Source organism: Corapipo altera, unplaced genomic scaffold (assembly GCF_003945725.1).
Source record: "Corapipo altera isolate COAL_440 unplaced genomic scaffold, ASM394572v1 2b, whole genome shotgun sequence".
In the NCBI taxonomy this organism is placed as follows: domain Eukaryota; kingdom Metazoa; phylum Chordata; class Aves; order Passeriformes; family Pipridae; genus Corapipo; species Corapipo altera.
Window position 1 is genome coordinate 27127047 of NW_020884874.1, and position 11825 is coordinate 27138871.

The following is an 11825-nucleotide window of genomic DNA, read 5'->3' on the forward strand; positions in this document are numbered from 1 at the left end:
TTTTGGTAACCCCATTAGTTCTCTCATTTTTCTCTATTGAGAAGTATCTTTTCCTGAAAATAAAATCATCATAATTCAAGGTACCCTCATGGTAAAAATGCTCATCATCATTTATTATACTGGCAAGTATAACTCACTGTCACTTCTGACTGATGGGAGATAGGGGTATGTAGATGATGAGTTGTCAAGTATGTTACTGATGTGAGTCCAATTCCAATGAAGTGAGCAGTCTTTTACTTCCTGAAAGGAGGAACTAGATTCTTTCCTTAAAGGTTTTGAATGTGCTGATTTAACTAGGGGAGATGCTTAAATTTACAGCAGCACTAGCCCGAACCCTGAAGAAAGGGAAGATCTTTCAGGGAAAATAAATGTGATGGGTACCATCATGTATTCGAAAAAACATGGGCAACCAAACAGTAGGTACACAAAATAGTGCTGGCATGTGAATAGTCACCTGCTTCCTTGGACATGTGCACTCTGGAGGAAGGAATTAGCATCATTGCCAGCCTGCTCTGAGGGGGGCAGCTGCTTTCTCTGAGACATTTATGCTCTCTCTATTGACATATTAGGATTCCTCTATTTTTCTTTGCCCTCCCGGTAGAGCCCTGATTGGCTAAATATTTTCTGTTTAACAAAACACTTAGAGTGGAGTGATCCATAGAGTTAATTTACTGAGTGCATAGAGATTGATTTAGTTGAAAACATTTTTTCAGATGGCCAGGGCTCAAAGGAATGATGCTTGAGCCTGATCACTAAGTCCTACAAATTGAATCCAGATCCTTACTATTGTCAATCACTGCCAGAGAGAAGGGCCATACCACTGTAATTGGAATGAAGAAGGAATACCATGTCAGAATTTTATAACAATTTGCTGAAAACTCTGTTGCTTACTGTTACTGCAGTTCCTGAGGAAACATAGGTATATATGCTGAATTCTCATGCATGAACCCACAAAATCTTTTTATTTCAAATGTAAGCAGAGTTCACTGAAAAAAATAGAAAATTAAGAAGACTATACTGAGCATCCAGTGAAACCTTTTCTTTTTTTTTCCTTACACTTTCCATCTGGAGATTATGATTTAGACTGGGATTTCCTTTAATTGTTTCATATTTCAGCAGCCTCATATTTGTCTGTGGTTAGTTTTACAGCTCTCCGGATGCATGAAGAAAAACTCAGGAATACTTTTTCTTTGACCAGTAATGAAAAATGTTCCTGTCTACCCTCAAACTATCAATGTTATATGCTACTCATAACGTGACAGAACACAGAGAAACTGCAGCTTGAATTTGCTGCCTTTAATGACTCACATCAAGTTCAGACTGCAAATTTCTTCAGTTTACCTGCTACAGGTTAAATAGCCTACTGCCACATGCTAGCTCTGTCAGAATACAACTTCCAATATGATATACCTGCTATGAATGAAAAGAAACATGGCTGCAGTAACATCAGCATCTTAGAAAAGATATTAGTTTCCAGGAGTGTATTAGTTGTTAATAATTTTTCTCCAGATTTTTCAGAGAAAGAATCATGGGTAGGAATTTCAGAGATTTGATATTTTTGGGAGATGAGAAATCCTAAGGACATAACATAAAAAGAAGATCCCTCATTGTTAATTATGTACCATTACCTGATTTAGAAGACAGTTCATTATGCAGTATTTGAATATACATTGTGTTTACTGGAACATATACAATGTTTCTAGATCCAATATTCAACTTAGAACTCTGATCTTTTATGTGGTATTTGTGATACTGAAGATTGTGTCTATTTATGTGTGTGTGGAAAAGCAAGAGGGAGCGAATTAAGAGAGGTTACACAGCAAAATATATTTTATGTTACTGCATTTCTGCATTAGTTAAAGCTAAACAGGAAAAAAAACCTATTTTTGATCCAGGTTTATATATCTCAAATAATATATATCTCAAAATCAGTCCAGGGCAGTGGGTTCTGCTGGAAGAATTAGTGGTGAGTCATGTGGGAAAAAGTCACTTTTAGCATCTTGGTACTGTATTCCCACAGCCAAAGGATACTTAGGGAGTATGGTGCTGAGAGTTGGCATGATGGATCTTTTGGGGGTGCACAACACAGTAATGGGTGTCATTTCTGGGGACACAAGGAGGTGAAAGAGGGAGGGAAAAAAAATGAGCTTTTTGAGCCTAACAGAAAGTTAGAAACTTCCTCTCTCACTGTTTTGTATCTAGCAGATTGCTTGATATTTTGCAGCAGCCTACATGATACTAGCAATTTGGACTCTAATTTGAAAACCCCAAACTTGAACTTGTATTTTATCAGGAAACTCAACTGTGAGTAACCACCCCAGAAGAGAAGAAAACAAGGTACTCTCATTATCTAAGTTTTCTTTTCTCACACAGAATTAATTGCGTAAAATGGAAGAATAAATATAGATAAATTACTAAAGAAGATTATGTGACATGATTTCTCAGAGGGGCAGAGAACTGGAGTCAGCAAATCAAAAAATCCCTCTTCTTTCTCTGTTCTACAAATGCATCCTGTGAACCACTTCCCATTCAGAAGATGAAAATGAAATCCAGCAATATGTTTTCCAAAGTGTGGAAAAATGTTTATCCAAAGGACAAATTTGCCAGTATTACATAAAGTTACAATCCAGGAAAGTGATTTGCCATAATGTTCTTAGGGTACAATATTTCCTTGCCTTCCACCTTCTGAGCAAGACCTCAGAATCTTTCTATCCACTTCTGCTCACCTGAAAGTTCTGAGACCTGCAGTGCTGAAGCATGACATTTAGTAAACTCATTACTTTAATTCAGACTACCGTCCTTCCTATTTTTTCTACACTAAGAAAGGGACCAAGTAAGGGGACAGAAAGAAACAACACCCAAACACAATTCAGCATGATAACAAAATTGTATTTTAACACTTTTGTAGTAGTTGATAGAGTTCTACAGTTGAGCTGCAAATTTTTCATCCACTTACCAGTACTGGATAAAAAAATCATCTCATGCTGTTGTATTCTGTCCTATCTGCTGTTAAAAAGGTGTGAGGAAATGTAATCCATTTTTCCACTCCCTAGGATGGTCTGAAACTTACAATTTCATTGAAAAATAATGTTCACAGGTGTAGCTGTATTTGTTCACACTGAGAGACATTTCTCTTTCACAGACATGAGTTTGCTGGTGTGAGCAGCATGTATATGTGAACAACGCATTAACTGTTTAGAAGCAGAATTGTATTAGTCCCAAGTTGTGACATAGAATTTAATGGACTTGACTTATCATGCAGCATTCCCTTATTAAACGAAAAAAATATTCCTGTGTACTATCATTTGTATGCAGAATTATCCATCAGTGAACCTGTGTGGATGTTCACTGTCTCTGCAGTGTTGCTGCCTGTGGGTGGGAAGAGACTGTCATCTGTAATCCTTTTGCTGAGATGTAAACTAGGACTGGATTCAAGGTATGTTTCTGAGACCCATTTTTATATATATTTTAGTGAAAACAGTTCCCAGCAGTTATTATATGTGTTAGATAAGAGTCCAATCCAAACACATTTTTGATGATGAAAATATTCCTAAACATAATAAGATATCATAATAGGTGTGGAATGAGCAGATAAGAATTTAGAGGGTGTTTATATCTCCTGAACATCTGAAATATTTTCCAAAAATGAGAATAGAATGATGGTAAGAACAAAATCTTTACTCTCCATATGTTTCTATTTAAGGCTGTTTCCAAAGCTTCTTCTGTAGATACCAATGATAAAAAGAAGTAAAATAATTCAGAGCCACTTTATAAGTGGATTTTTCCCACTCTAAAGTACTATGCCTGGAGGTGGAGGGGTGGGTCTGTATGTTAGAGAGTCTCTTGGCTCTGTAGAACTTGAAGTCAGTAACGATAAGGTTGAGTGCCTGTGGATCAGAATCAGAGGGAAGGCCAACAAGGCCGACATCTTGGTGAGAATCTGTTATAGACCACCCAATTAGGATGATGAGGATGATGAATTATTCTACAACAGCTGGTGGATGTCTCAAAATTGCCAGCCCTTGATGGTCCTCTTTGCATCCCTGAGTATTGAAAACTCTATTATTTCATTTTAGCAAGAAATTTTTTACCGTGAGAGTAATCAGACATTGGAATGGGCTGTCCAGGGAGGTGGTGGATTCACCGTCCCTGGAGGTTTTTGAGATGAGACTGGATGTGGCACTTAGTGCCATGTCTAGTAACCACAGTGGTGTTGGATCAAGGGTTGGACTTGATGATCTCAGAGGTCTTTTCCAAGTCAGTCAATTCTATGATTCTATGATTACTTAATTATTTTTTTCCAGATCTATATCTGGTCTACGAGGCTAGTAATATAAAAATAGTCTTTGAAGAATCATATGCCAGCACAGATACTGTTTTGGTTTGATTTAGTTAGGTTTACTGTGAGCATACTGCTTAATTTTCATGACTGCATTTGTTTGATAGATGAACAGATTAAAAATTCTTTTTTCATTTTTCTAGGCAAGTGGCTTATTGCAGTAAAAGTCTGCTTTCTGAGTCCCACTATAGGTATATGTGTAACTGAAGCAATAAAACAAGCAATATTTGACAATTATGGCCCCCTTCATCAGTTTACTAGTACAATTAAAAAAATCTAGTGGAAAAAACCCTTTTCTGAAGTTTAGAGCAAGAGGAAATCCTATGGGGAAGGTTAAGAATGGAGGCATGATGAACAATTGAAGGAAATTGCCTTTCAGTAGTCATGAATATTTAATGTTCCCTTCCTCTGGTTGATAGGATCACACCATAGTTATGGAGTATCCATTTATTCATATAAATCCAAAAAACTTCAAATGCAACTCATGAGGAAATTAGGTGGACTTGTATTCCTCTGTTAGAGTACTTTTGATTTGCCAAAGGAAAATTCAAATTTACATGAAGTCAAAATGTTCTTAAGTATATAAAGCCAAGATTACCCATCTAGAAAAGTACAGAGTGTCACAATATCTTATAACACTGTAAGTGAAGCCTTTGAGGACTATAAAGTCCATGGACAATGCCTTGTATGTCAACTCAGCTTGCTTATTTTTATGTTTAATTATTCTTATTTTCCCCGAGACAGCCTGTATGGCAATCCCAACTCTGTTGTACTGAAGTACACTAAGTACTTAAGTACTACACTATGCAAATAAATTACAGTGAGACTAGGTGATCTGCATTTCTTCTTTTTTGTGGAAATGATCTTTTCCTGTACTCTGCAGGAAAATATCATGTTGAAAAGCAAAAGTTCAAGCTTCCAGTCATCGTTATTTTTTCTTTTGACAATTTTCTTTGACCTTCCCCTGAGAGCAGTATTTGAGGGTTAAAGACATTTCACAGGATGCATATTTGCCAGATCTGTTATCTTTGCCTTGCTCGTTGAGATGTAGTTTATTAGAGCAGGTCCATTACTTATTGCTGTAATGAGAAGATTGTGGCAGCAAGCTGTTTGTCTGTCTCACCTCACCTTAAGTAGAGAAGTAATCAAAAGCAAAACCAGGCACCTGATCAGGTTTTGGTGGGCAAAAGACAAAAGTCATGTCATGAAAGCTGTGCTTCCTTCAGCATACCCATGAGTTCCAGAGAATTTCTGTCCCAAACTAACTATAGTATTTTGCTCTGATGGAAGACTGCTGTGATCATTCCTTCCACATATCTTTTCCTTCTTATTTCAGCAAATCTAGTCATCCCAGCACTCTCCAGAGCCATAAAACATACAAATCTTTGCCTTCAACCTCACCCATATAGCCATCCTAGCCATCCAACAATCTCTGCTACTCCCTCTCTCCTGAGCACCCACACAAACTTCTGTACTTGTAAACTCCACGCGGCTGAGCACCCGAGTCCTTCTGCAAGCTAATCGGAGAGCTCCACAGAGAATGGAAATGCAATTATGGTCCTTTGGAAACTGGCGAATAATTAATTTAACCATTTTCTATTGCAGGTCATTAATTTTTACTGCTCTCAGATGGCTTGCTGTTAGGGAGAGTAAGCTTAATAAGTCTTGTGCTGTAAGGGCTAGGAGTTGTGAACACAGCCATCCAAGCGTGGAGTGACTGCAGAAACTCCATATATAGAAAATCATCTACCAGTAAGTGCAAAGAGCTTGGTATTCCTTGAAAGAATGTATGTACACTTTCATGCATGCTTTTCAGTTTTACACTGATGAAACTTTCAGTAGAATAAGTCCTGATTTATTCTGCAAAAGACTTGAGCGACAAGCACATCCAAGATGTAGGAATTCTGAAGCAGACTTTCAGCATACAGAAATCTGCATCAATAAATTGAATTACATGGATTTACAATCTTGATATGAATAATTAAAAAGACCGGGAAATAAAATAATGAGAGATGATGAAAATGTTAGAGAACAGGCAGCTCACAAAAGCAAAGCATTCAACAAAATGACTACTTAAGAAAGAAAGCACAGAAGACTAAAATGTGGAATTAAAGGGCATAAACCAGAAATAACTGCAAACCCTTTCAGTTAAAGTCACCGGATCTAAGCCAAAGAGCTCTGGACTGATCAGGGAACAGTCCTAAGGCGTAAGTAAGACCGTGCTGACTGGGCATGGATTTGATTTAAAAAATAGAGAATATTGTGGAGATTTCAGTAACTAGACAACCACCAGAAATAGTAAGGGGAAGCAGAAATAGGGGAATTAATGTCAGCAAGAATGCTTCCACTTTCCTATTTTGAAGACAAAGATAAGTCATACGTCTTTTGAAATAACAAGTATTTCCAGCTCTCAGGAATATAATTTGAAATTCTTTTGTGGTGATGACAACTTCCATCTGATCTGACTGACTGATTAATCACTTGCTACTTCCTTATTTTGAAGAACAGTCAATAAAATGAGCAGGCTGACTTTACCTACCTACTCCTCAGCAATAGAAAGAAGTCTGTTTGGATTTTTCGTGAGATGTGTTGAACTGGCTGGAGTTGGACTGAGATTTCTGACATGAGAAAAGAGAAGTGGAACAGGAAGCATCTTATACGGTTTTCATCAGAAGACAACAGAAAACAAAAAAACAATCCCAAGGATCTAGAGGGAATCAATGCTGCGTTTTCCCTAGTCTACTCAGAAAATTATCAGGAGGCTCATCTCTAAAGCTGCTAGTTAAGGCATAGATTGGAAGACAGAAGAACTTGGTAGGCTCTGCCTTACTCTGAGGACTGGGAGTTCAGATTCAGCTGGATCAACAGAGGTATCTATGGTCTTCTTACAGAGGATCCAAGATCATTGTACCACTGGGCACATTATCTGATTTGTGGTTAAAAGTGTAACATAGTTTCAGAACCTTGTACTTAAATATGTTCTGCCAGAAACTGTTCAAAATATTTCCAAAAATTCCATTTTGAAACTAGGCAAGGAGAGCTCCAGAATCAAAATAATAAAAATTAATTAGAAATGTCTTAATGTCATTTGGTTCTTAAACATTATATCTGGAACTTTGTGGCTTATAATATTGAAACATTGAAGAATGGAAAATCACAGAGTGGTCTTGAGTTGCCAAAGCTTGGGTAGAAACAAAATAACCCAAAAGAATTCAATGAAAAAGGTAGATATGGTCAACTCTACATAACCCTTATTCTTCCACCATTAAGCTGCTAATGACTGTATTGCTCTTTTCTCTGTCCAGAGGATATGAGTCTGTAACAAGTCTGTGCTGCAGAGTGTTGGTGGTCCAGGTAACTCTGTGGCAGCTTGCCCTTTTATTTCTAGGGTGCTGCACTTCAAAGTCAGAGGCGCTAATCAAAACAGTGTCTAGTATAGTCATGACACAAAACTCAGAGGAGCTGTTGGTTCCCTCAAAGGCATGGAGCCCTGCAGAGAGACCTCAACAAACCATATGAAGTTCAACAAGGGAAACGGCCATATTCTGTACCTGGGATAGGGCAATCCTAGCTGTTCGTACAGACTGGGGAATGAGATGCTCAAAAGCAGTGCAGTGGAAAGAGACCCCGGGGTCCTGGTCAGTGACAAGTTGAATATCAGCCAACAGTGCCCTGGCAGCCAGGAGGGCCAACCATGTCCTGAGGGGCATCAGGCAAAGCATCGCCAGCCAGTCGAGGGAGGGGATTGTCCTGCTCTGCTCTGCACTGGTGCGGCCTCACCTGGAATATTGTGTGCAGGTTTGGGCACCACAATATAAGATATTAAGCTCTTAGAGAGTGTCCAAAGGAGGGCAGCGAAGATGGTGAAGGGCCTTGAGTGGAAGCCGCATGAGGAGTGGCTGAGGTCACTTGATCTGTTCAGCCTGGAGAAGAGGAGACTGAGGGGAGACCTCACTGCAGTCTACAACTTCCTCATGAGGGGAAAAGGAGGGGCAGGCACTGGTCTCTTCTCTGGGTGACCAGTGACAGGACCCAAGGGAAAGGACTGAAGTTGTGTCAGGGGAGGTTTAGGTTGGATATTAGAAAAGGGTTCTTCATCCAGAGGGTGTTTTGGTACTGGAAAAGGCTCCCCAGGGAAGTGTTCACAGCACCAAGCCTGATAGAGTTCAAGAAGCATTTGGATGATCCTCAGGCACATGGTGTGACTCTTGGAAATGGGCCTGTGCAGGGCCAGGAGTTGGACTCAATGATCCTTGTGGGTCTCTCAGCTTGGTACATTCTGTGATTCTGTGATATCCATCAATGCAACATGAATACAAAATTAAGCCTTTCTGTTCCCACAATATTTTATAAAAACTCTGTAACAACAACAAAAACACTCTCTGGAGAGAAATTTATGAAATCTCCAGAAATAAGCACTGAGGAACTAGAATAAGCTGCGCTTTAATACCACAAATTTGACTCTAACAAGCATCCGCAAACGGCACTACCAAAATCTAAGTGTATAGTGGTCCCCATAACATGGAGGACCAGCTTGAGGAAGGGTGATATTGACAGTTTAAAGGAAAACCCTGCAAGGATATAAATCACCAGTGTGCTGTCTGAGCTTCACTTTTAGCTATAAAAATTAATTTTTAGTTGTCAAAGAGAGACAGTTAGGAGAGATTTTTTACAAGAGAAAACTCTTCTAAAAGCTTGTTTTTCCTCCCAAGAACATCACTTTGCAATGATTTGGTCTAGAGAGGAAAATATATTCACCCAATGCAGTAACATAGCAAGAAAGAGTTCCCTTGGGGACTTTCTGGGTCAGTGGAAGAGCATATTTACTGAATAATTATTGGGATGAATTTTTACTACTTTCTGTATTTTTGTGGCATATATATATATTGTTTCACAGTATTCTTCTGAAATAAACACTGCAATGCAGAAAAGCTGTAGTCTTGAAACTACCTAACTTACTTGAAGTCACAGATGAACATGGGAAACATCCAGTGAAAAAAATATTCAGACATTGCAGGAATTAATGACTCACATGAAATGCAGCCACCTTCAGGATAAAGCACAGCATTGAAACAGTGGACACAGTTAAAGCTAAGAGATGGATAGCATGTAATTTGGGAAAAAAAAACCCAACATTTTGTAGTCATGATAATTTATTCTTTCAACGTTGTTTGGCCTTTCTACTGGCCAATTAGAAATCTTATAATTTCATTCTTATGTTTGATATATCAGTTCAAAAAGTCTTTGTTCTTAGTAAGATCCTTGCCTTTTTCTATATGTGAGAGGTTTGTGTACCATCATTTTTCATTGTCTCTGTATTATGTTATATTCCTCTTACAACTTTTATTCTAAATCAGCATTTTTTTTACAAAAGTTTTAGTACTGTTTTAAATAACATCATCTGTTTTCATAGCAAACAACATGTTTCCTACTCATTTTATGCTATTTAACAAGACATAGAGCTTCTCACTCCTGAATGAAAATGAACATGCTAAAAAGCATGGATGCCTCATAGAAGAATCCTGATGCTGTTCAGAAGAATTTCTGGTGCTACCTGTCAACATCAAAAGGTACAAAATAATATCTGATAAATTTATTTCACAGAGATGACAGATTTCTGCCCATGGAAATTCTCATTAATACCAAGTTTCTCTTACCTAATCAGCTTAAGACATATTCAAAATGAAGTCAGGAAAGACTTTGTATAAATTCTTTCACTGACACATAGTGTACAGTGGCTCAGACACATGCTTTATCATTTAAAATATTTTAACATATTAAACATATTTAAAATATTTAATTTTAATAGGTTGGGGTTTTTTTCATATGTTGTATCCAGACCACTGCAGAAGTCAGAAAACATAGCTTTGGAACTTCAAGCATAATGACAGTGATGGAGAATAGCCACTGAGTGTCAGTCAGTCAATAGTCAAGTAATGACAATGATGATGGATAAGAATCCTAAATGTGTTGACTACAGGTAATGAAAAATCATGGGACTATATTGTATGATCAGGGAGATAAGCTTCACACTAGACTCATATGCTGCTTAGAACAAATGAAGTAAGGCAAAGAGGTTCAAAAACCATTTCTTCTTAGAAAAATAATCCTCTTTCTCAAGGAGCACTGAGTGATCTTATCTGCCTTCTCATATTTTGGCAACACCAGATTTGCTCCTGTCAGGTGCTGTAGCTGCTTCAGGTGACACACCTAGCTTCTCAGTCCTTACTAAACGAATTGTTCTCCACTTCTGCTTAGGTGCCCTTTCAGATTGGACCTTAAAAGACAGCTCCACATTTTCTAATAACCCCAACTTTCCCTCTCTTCCTACCAGGTTAGTCTTCTACTTTAGTCTCCAGATCATCATTTTACTGTGGCCACTGACATACTCTGTGGTTTCAATCTTGTTTATTGCTTTTACCACAAAGATTTGTTGTTTGCCTGTATTATTGTATTTAAGAGAAGTAATTATTTTGATTTCTTTATCATTTAAGATGGATCGTTTTTCTGTTCACACATGTAACCCCAAGCAAGCAAAGAAATACAATTATTCTGCCTAGTGTTACATAACAGGAAGACAACTCACCAAGGTTTTATGACTTTTCCTGATAAGATATTTGTTTGTTTGAGATTGGTGCCAAATGAAAATCTGCCCAATGCTCTTCAAAGGCACAGTTCACAAAGACATCTTGTCTCTAATAGAATGTAAGGAAATTCAAAATAACTTGTTTTATGGATGAAAGTTTCTTGGCCTGTTCCTGCAGCATCTTTTTAGCCCAACATCAAAGCAAAGATCATTTTGATACAGTCCACATGGTGGCACAATCTGATCATGATTGCTTTTTACTACTGGTTGATGATGAAGTTACTTTTATCATGTTTGACTGCATTTTTAAACTGCTAGACTGAGCTCATTCAGTACGTATAAATCCTAATTAGGCATCTCTAAGATTTTATAATTTTGATAACTTCACTTACAAGAACATATATACCATGGTATCATATACTAGTTTAAGAGATGATTTTTTCCTGATTTTTTTTCTACTCCCACATCAGTTTGTGTAATCTCATGTTACTATATTAATTTATTTCATTACAATGCAAGGGAAGTTAAATGGTCTGTTGTATATAGTTCATGTAATTCAGTAAAATTCATGTTAGAGGGAATATATTCCTGGCTTCTAATTGTATCTTTAATTTATTGTCAAAGTTTACTCACCCAGATTTCGTTACATTAAAATATAAAACATGAACATATATAAACAATATATAAAACCTTTCATACAATATACAAATATGTAAAACCTTTATGCAGAAAAATATCATGCAGTTTTACAGCTTATTGATTCTTGGAGAAATAAGGAGATATTTCAACTACCTTGGACTTCTGGAGGGTAGACTTCAGCCTGTTTAGGAGACTGGTTGACAGAGTCCCTTGGGAGGCAGTCCTGGAGGGCAAAGGAGTCCAGGAAGGCTGGACGTTCTT